Raw genomic sequence first — 8,624 nt, forward strand, 5'->3', positions numbered from 1 at the left:
ATGTTCTCCCCGTGCCTCGGGGTTTTCCTCCGGGTACTCCGGTTTCCTCCCCCGGTCCAAAGACATGCATGGTAGGTTGATTGGCATCTCTGGAAAAATTGTCCCTAGTGAGTGAATGAGAGTGTGTGTGTGCCCTGCGATGGGTTGGCACTCCGTCCAGGGTGTATCCTGCCTTGATGCCCAATGACGCCTGAGATAGGCACAGGCTCCCTGTGACCCGAGGTAGTTCGGATAAGCGGTAGAAGATGAATGAATGAAATATGCTACCTCTTACTTACTTAGAATTGGTTCATTACCAAACTTAAACTCAATGTGCTACATAAATGTTATGTTTCTGTGAATTCTAACAATAAGAACATTAAATCATACCTGTAATATAAAAAGCTGAAGGCTGTTGTTTCTTCAGTAGCTCTGTTTTAGATCTTCACTGCTTGTACACAACTTGAACACAACTCTCTAAAACCTTAGCTGGATACTTCATCTGTTATTTTCATCTGGAAAGATTCTGACGTGTGACACAGACTGATTTCCATCTTACTTTAACACTCACGCAGACTCCAGAGTCCTCATTTCAACAAAACCAAATTCTGCCAAGATTCTCCTCAGATTTCATCACAGAAAGTAAATTAAGGAGTTCATCAGGTTCCTTTAGTGTTGAATAGCCATGTACCAATAATCAGATCCAACATTCAGCATGTACAATATGATCATGGCTGCTTTATAAAATCATCTCTGTCCCTTCTTGCTAACTAGGAGGCTGCATTTTAGGGCAGTGAGAACCCACTGGGAAACCAGGTGGGAAATGTAGAGGCATCATAATGATTTAAAAATGGTGATTCTACAAAGGAGCTCCATAGTATTGTAATCATAAAGGAAGACCTGATGTGTTAAAGGACAGAAAAAGGTCAGCACTGTGACTATTTGAATTAATTTCCTTGGCAAATAAAGAGAAAGACTGCTCTCGAGTGTCAGATTAATGTGCAAAACAACTCTCCAACTATAAAAATAAGGAGCACTGCTTTCCATAGGAAAAGAAGGGTTATCTAAGACCAGCATTCAGTGTCAAAAATTTAAATGTCACAAAAAGAGTGGAAAATTGTTCAAATTAAACACAGTATTACATTCAAATATAAGTTAAAAACTGTATATATCTCCACATTTTCAGTAGTCAGAGTGCCAGAGCTGGGACTTGGAGTCATTACCTCTGTTGCTCAACTACTACTGTATAGCGTACTGAAAATGTTGGCATCAAGCAAGATTCACTATCAGCCCTATTGAAACCACTAACCTTACTATTGAAAAGTCACTTAGATTTGAAACACAACAAAATAACATTCTGCATTTGTGTCTCGTGTCCTAGATTTCAAAGCCCTTGCCATGGTGCAGATAAGGGATGATGATACCGGCCCAACATCAGGAACTCACACAGGCTGTGGACTGAAACCAGTTTGCCGACATCTTTTCCTCCAATCCTGGACTCACCCCCCTTGTCCTCATTGAGATCAATTCCCCCCAGGGATGGTGGTTATACAGCGGCCGTACAGGGTCCTGGAATCTTGGCATCAACAAAAAAGTGATGGCATCATTGAGGTGTCTGCCAACCCATGTTCCAGCCCCATTGTTGTTGTGCCAAAGCCAGATGGTGCCCTGAGGCTTTGCAATGACTTGCGAAGGCTTAACAAAGTCTCAGAATTCAACAGCTATCCCTTGCCCATAGTGAATGATCTGGTGGAGCACCTTGGGAGAGCTAGAGTCATATTAATACCGGAACTTACCAAAGGTCATTGACTTTGACTTTGTGATTATTGTCACATCACCACAGCACATGTGCCTTGGTGAGTGAAATTCTTAGGAGCAAACTCCAGAAATTGCAGAACATTTATACAGATAAGGATATAGATAATGAGTTGACGTGAAAATGTGCAATTTGCTCATACATATAGTCAGTGCAATATGTGTGTACAATATGTACAATTAACAAACATAATGAAATCAACAGGTGAAATGTGCAGTATGGTCATACATATAATCAGTACAATATGTGTGTACAATATGTACAATTACCAAACAGATAATGAAATCAACAAGTGAACATGTGCAATATGCTCATACATATAGTCAGTACACACAGTGTACTATTGGGCATCCTTACAGTAGCACTACACAGCATGTGCAATATGTACTTACATATGTATGTGTAAATATATTATATATAAAATACTATAAGGTGCAACAGATTGTACAGGTACAGAATTGACATGGATGTGCATCAGATGGTATCTAGTGGTAACAGATGGATTATGGTATTAAATGCAGTGTGTATGTATAGTCCAGTGTGTATAATGCAGTGTGTATGTATAGTCCAGTGTGGATAGTCTGAAGTTAAAAGGGCAGTGGCATACCATATTGTGAAAGTATGCTGTAGGGTGTATTAGTTGTGACTATTAATTAGTCTGATAGCCTGAGGGAAAAAGCTATCCCTTAGTCGGATAGTGCAGGATTGGTTGCGTGTTGTGAAAAATCTTTGAACCCAGGAATGCCTTAAAAATAGAAGTGATATGCCTTAAGAGAATTATGATTGGAGTCATAAGACACATGGGTATACACCCCAGATGTTGTAATAATTTTAAGGTAATAGTAATATTAATACCTAGGTAATATATAACTAGAGAATATATTAACCAGAAGTCAGAGGGTGGATAAAAGAGGAAATGTTTATTATAGTAACTTAGTAAACAGGGGATCCAGAGCCAGAATTGGAGGGAGAAGAAGGAATGTAAACAGGGGATCCAGGGCCAGAATCGGAGGAAGAAGAGGCAGGAGAGAGAGGGCGAATATAGGCATAAGGAAGCAATGAGGGAGGAGGAGGAGATACAAGAGTAGAAAACTCAGGGTAGCAAGGCTCAGCATGAGGACAGCCATCAGTTTGAGTTCTCTGGAGAACAGAGCTGTTCCAGGAACGTAGTGGGTGCACATGGGTGATATGATGTCAAGATCCAATGAGCTCATGGGTGATATGATGAGCTCATGGGTGATATGAGGCAGCTGGAAGCGGCGATAGCCTGCCATGACGTCAGCAGGCACTGGCCTTGGGTAGCTTGAGATATGCGTAAGCAAGCCCAGCCTGGGAAAAGACAGGCTGAGATCATAATAAATTCAGGCGTTTTAGCAGGCTTGAGGAGTCATCAAAGAACTCCATTTGTACACAAGCAACATTATAGCAGCAACAGCTTAGCAATAGTAACAATATAAGATAACGAATAAGTAAGAGCTTTTAACATGATAAGATAACTTTTGACATAAACTAGACTCATAGAGTGACTTATAATCAGTAAAAATCATATACAGAAGAAGATAGCAAAAGAGAAACTTACTCATTGTAGTTGAATGAAGGATTAATCCACAAGACGTCTGTCATGAAAGACTGAGCGGTCAATGTGATATTGACTAGGAAGTAAAGCTCTCTTGAGCACATTTCAATTCACAATAACAATAACAAAAAAGGCTGGAAATAACAGGAAATGAAGAAGACCATGGTTCCCAGACCTTAGCTCATACATCGTTATGTAGAATGAAGAAGACCATGGTTCCCAGAACTTAGCTCATACATTGTTATGTAGAATGAAAAAGACCATGGTTCCCAGACCATGGCTCATAAATTGTTATGTAGAATGAAGAAGACCATGGTTCCCAGACTTTGGCTCATAAATTGTTATGTAGAATGAAGAAGACCATGGATCCCAGACCTTGGCTCATAAATTGTTATGTAGAATGAAGAAGACCGTGGTTCCCAGACCTTGAGGAGATTTTCTTGGGGTAGGGTGTGTAAAAAACTTTACTTTGCAAGAACGTCTTGAGAGTTTTGTTTTTGATTGCATGCAGATGCTCTTGATGAAGATGCTCTTTTTGGGTTTTTCATTTGTTACTTTCAACTTGGCAATTTCTCTTAGAGAATTGTTGGCTGATTGACCACAATAAAGAAGTTTGCTCATTCTCATCCAGGTCTGAGGAGTTTTCTCATTGTTTTGTTTGTAGTAATTATAAAGTTATCATTTAAGTCTAACTGAAACAGTCTATATTAACCAAAAGTCTAAGAGTATAGGTCACCCTGCGATATGTCCACTTGGAGGCGGGCTCTAAGTTCCGACAGGCGTCTTCCTGAGGGAAGGAGAGAGCAGTCTGTGGGACGGGTGGCTGGAGTCACTGATGATCCTCCGGGCTTTTCTTATACACCGACTTGTGTAGATCTCCTGGAGGGAGGGAAGCTCACCTCCAACAATGTGGCTGGCAGTTTGCACGACCCTTTTCAGGGCTTTACGGTTGCCAGCGGTGCTGTTTCCAAACCAGGCAGTGATGCAGCCCGTCAGGATGCTCTCTATAGTGCAGGTGTAGAATGTTCTGAGGATGCTGGGGCTCATTCCAAACTTCCTCAGTGTTGAGTGAGAGGTGGTTCTCCTGACACCATTTAATCAGGGTGCTCACCTCTTCTCTAGTCATCAGAACTAGTCATCAGGCCTATCACCGTTGTGTCGTCAGCGAATTTGACGATGACATTGGAGCTGTGTGTGGCTGCACAGTCATGTGTGTACAGGGAGTACAGGAGTGGGCTGAGAACACAGCCCTGAGGAGCACCAGTGTTGAGGGTCAGTGGGGAGGAAGTGTTGCTGCCCATTCTTACCACATGACTTATCATCTTACCACCAGAATCCAGCTGCACAGATGCCCCTTTTCCACCGAGGCAGTTTGGGTGCTGGTTTGGAGCCAGAGCCTAATTTAGAACCCGTTCTTTCTGTTTCGACAACCAAAGCACCGGCTCTGAACCACGAAAAGTGGTTCTTAAGTAGCACCAAAACGTTGTTGGTCTAGACTTAAGAACCGCTTGTGTTAGGGGCTGTGGGCGGGGCTACTGTTAGCGCATATGATAATGTACCTTAAATATACTAATGTTTAATACACTTTTACTTTACCGCAATATGATCAATTATCAGCACACATGATAGTAGGTAGCTAACTTTTTTCTGTGTTAATGATAAAATAATGTTATGTACTTTCTCGATTACAACCTCCATTTATACAAATTGCATGGAGCTGCACGTACACGTTGGATTCACCACATTTGGATGTTAATGTAGGTTCACAAAGCCATGAGCATTAACAGTAAAGCAACATCCGCCATTATTGTGTTTGCCGTTGCTGTGCTAATGTTGCTGGCAAACATGACACGTATACAGTGACGTCAGACTCGGCTCTGTGATGCTCTCTAACTGGTGGATTCTTAGAAGGTTCGCCAGTGGAACCAAATTTGAACCAGCACCAGTGCTAGCTCTAAACCAGCACCCGGTTCTTTTTGGTGGAAAAGGGGCTAGAGATCTGTTTAGTCCCAGAGTCTGGAGCTTTGCAACAAGTGTGGCAGGCACTATAGTGTTAAATGCTGAGCTGTAGTCCACAAACAGCATTCTCACATAGGTGTTCTTATTTTCCAGGTGGGAGAGAGCAGTGTGTAGGGTGAAAGCGATACCATCAGCTGTGGAACAGTTGCTACGATATGCAAACTGCAGCAGGTCCAGTGAGGCAGGCAGCACAGAGCAGATGTAATCTCTGATGAGCCTCAAAAAAGCACTTGCTGAAGATGGGTGTGAGAGCAACTGGTCTCCAGTCATTTAGGCATGTGATTTTATTTTTCTTTGGTATGGGCAGAATGGTGGATGATTGATTGATAGATAGATAGATAGATAGATAGATAGATAGATAGATAGATAGATAGATAGATAGATAGATAGAATCTATTAGATGCAAATCTGAGTATTAAGGTGCATTGTGTATGTAATGTGTTGTTCATGCGAATCTATTCCATGCATTATGGTAGTTTCTCCGTGTGTGGAGAGAGATTGGAGCAGAGAACAGTGCTGATTTACCTTTTACAAAGTCAAAGTCAATGACCTTTGGAGCAGAGAACTTGCTGATTGGAGCAGAGAACAGTGTAATGGAGAGCGAGATCTGAAGCACTCGTCAGTAAAGACTCTCCAGTGAAATGGTTGTCCGTGTTGTTCCTTTTTACAGAAAACATAACAGTGGCGACGAGGATGGGATGGGATGCCCCAGTGCATAGACTGAGCAAGAAAAACTCCAAAGAAAAAACTGTATAGAAGAGGAAAGTGAACTGTTGTGAGTTGAACAAAAGTGCATAGAGGCAGCTACAGTCACATGCTGAGCTTGTTGGAGTAGGGCGACATCTAGAGGACGGAATGATTATAACAGCCACGAAGGTAAAAGCCTGTCTGTTGACATTCTCGGCTCGTAATTAACAACAACAACAACAAAAAAAAAGTAAAGGAAAAAGCAACATCATAATAATAAAACAAGGAAAATGGCCACAAAAGGACGAGTGCCTGAGTTTGACAGTACCAAAGAGGATTTTGATACCTATTTGGAGAGATTTGAGCGATGGCTTGAAGCAAATGAAATTGACAGTGAAAAAAAAGCAAATGTTTTCCTGAGTGTTTTGGGACCAGTTGAATATGGACTCTTGAAAAGTCTAGTTGAGCCAAGAAAAGTGATTGATTTATCATACCAGGAAATTTCTCAGACCCTTTCCGAACACTTCAAGCCCAAGCCGATTCTGATTGCAGAACGCTTTAGATTTTACCAACGTAACCAAAGTCCTGGGGAAAAAATATCTGATTACATTCTGGCATTAAAGCGTCTGGCAAGTTCATGTGAGTTTGGAACATTTCTGGATGATGCTCTCAGAGACAAATTTGTCTGTTGACTTGCTGGAGAAGTTTATCACAGAAGGTTACTGTCAGAGAAGGACCTTACTTTCAAGAAAGCCTGCGACGTTGCTCTTGCACTAGAACTAGCACAAAAGGACACCAAACAGCTTAGTGCCATAAAGGACTCAAGTGTGCATAAGGTTCAAAACGTCGGTGGGGCAGAGAGAAATACAGAAGATGGGGAAATTCCCAGTACAGTTCTAAAAAGGGGGTCCAGCAGCAACTTTTTCCCAAGCATAAAAGCAACTGTTATCGCTGTGGTGGAGCAAACCACCATCCCACAGAATGTCGTTATCGTAATGAGAAATGCCACAACTGTGGAAAAGTTGGACACTTACAGCGTGCATGTAAGAATCACAAAACATATCGGCCAGACAAAGCTCAATATGTGTCAGCAGATATTTCCGAAAATCAGTGTGCAGAGAATGATGAACTGTTTGAGCTTTTCACTGTCTACTCTGCACAAGACAAGGCGGATGGCATTTACATTGATCTTCTGATAAATGGCATAACAGTTAGCATGCAACTAGACACTGGAGCCTCTTTGTCTTTAATTTCAGAGCATATCTATACTGAAAAATTGAAGGACTGTTTATTGAGCCCAACTTTCATTCATCTGGCCTCATACACTGGAGACAAAATCCGTGTGTTGGGTGAGATCAAGGTTCCAGTCAAATATAAGGGACAACAGCGTTCACTTCCATTGATTGTGGTCAAAGGAGACAAACCACCACTGCTGGGACGTAACTGGCTCCAGAAAATTTCCTTAAACTGGAAGGAGATCTTCAGCTTGAGACAGGTGACACCAGTGAGTGTTACTACTCTCTCTGATGTACTTGAAAAACACAGACAGCTGTTTCAAGATAGGTTTGGCAAAATTAGTGACTTCAAAGCAAAGGTGAGAGTGCAAGAAGGATCTCAACCTATCTTTCACAAACCAAGGCCTGTTCCGTATGCTCTTAAAGAAGCAGTAGAAAAGGAACTGGATCGCTTGGAGAGGAACGGAATTATCTCTCAGGTTGGAAGGAGCGACTGGGCAGCACCCATTGTGGTTGTGCCAAAGAAAGACAAGACAGTGAGGTTGTGTGGTGATTATAAAGTCACGGTGAACAAATGCATTCTTGCAGAGGAATATCCGCTACCTAATGTGGAGGATCTTTTTGCCACATTGGCTGGGGGAAAGGTTTTCAGCAAAATTGATCTGTCTTTTGCATACCAGCAGCTGGAATTGGACACTGAATCTAAGCAGTACCTTACCATAAACACACACAAAGGCTTGTTTAAGTACCATCATCTGGCCTATGGAGTTTCCACAGCACCTGCAATTTTCCAACACACAATGGACCAAATCCTACAGGGACTTCAGAATGTAGTATGTTTTATGGATGATATTCTCGTCTCTGCTTCTTCTCCTGAGGAACATTTGGAAGTACTGGACAAAGTACTGTCACGACTGCAACAACATGGAATAAGGGTGAAGAAATCAAAATGTGAATTCCTCTGTAAGTCAGTGGAATACTTGGGGTTCAAGATTGATGAAAAAGGAGTGCATCCAACGGAAAGCAAGCTGGAAGCGATTGTGAAGGCCCCTGCACCAACGAATGTCTCAGAATTACGTTCCTTTCTGGGACTTCTGAACTACTATGGAAAGTTTGTAGCAAATCTTTCCACACTTCTGCACCCACTCCACCAACTGTTGCAGGCCAATGTAAATTGGCATTGGTCTGTGCAGTGTGCTCAAGCTTTCAACGCCTGTAAACAACAACTGTTGTCAAGTAAGTGGTTAGCTCACTATGATCCCAAAAAGCCACTGAGACTAGCCTGTGACGCCTCTCCCTATGGTGTCGGCGC

This window comes from Tachysurus vachellii, chromosome 2 (assembly GCF_030014155.1).
Source record: "Tachysurus vachellii isolate PV-2020 chromosome 2, HZAU_Pvac_v1, whole genome shotgun sequence".
In the NCBI taxonomy this organism is placed as follows: Eukaryota; Metazoa; Chordata; class Actinopteri; order Siluriformes; family Bagridae; genus Tachysurus; species Tachysurus vachellii.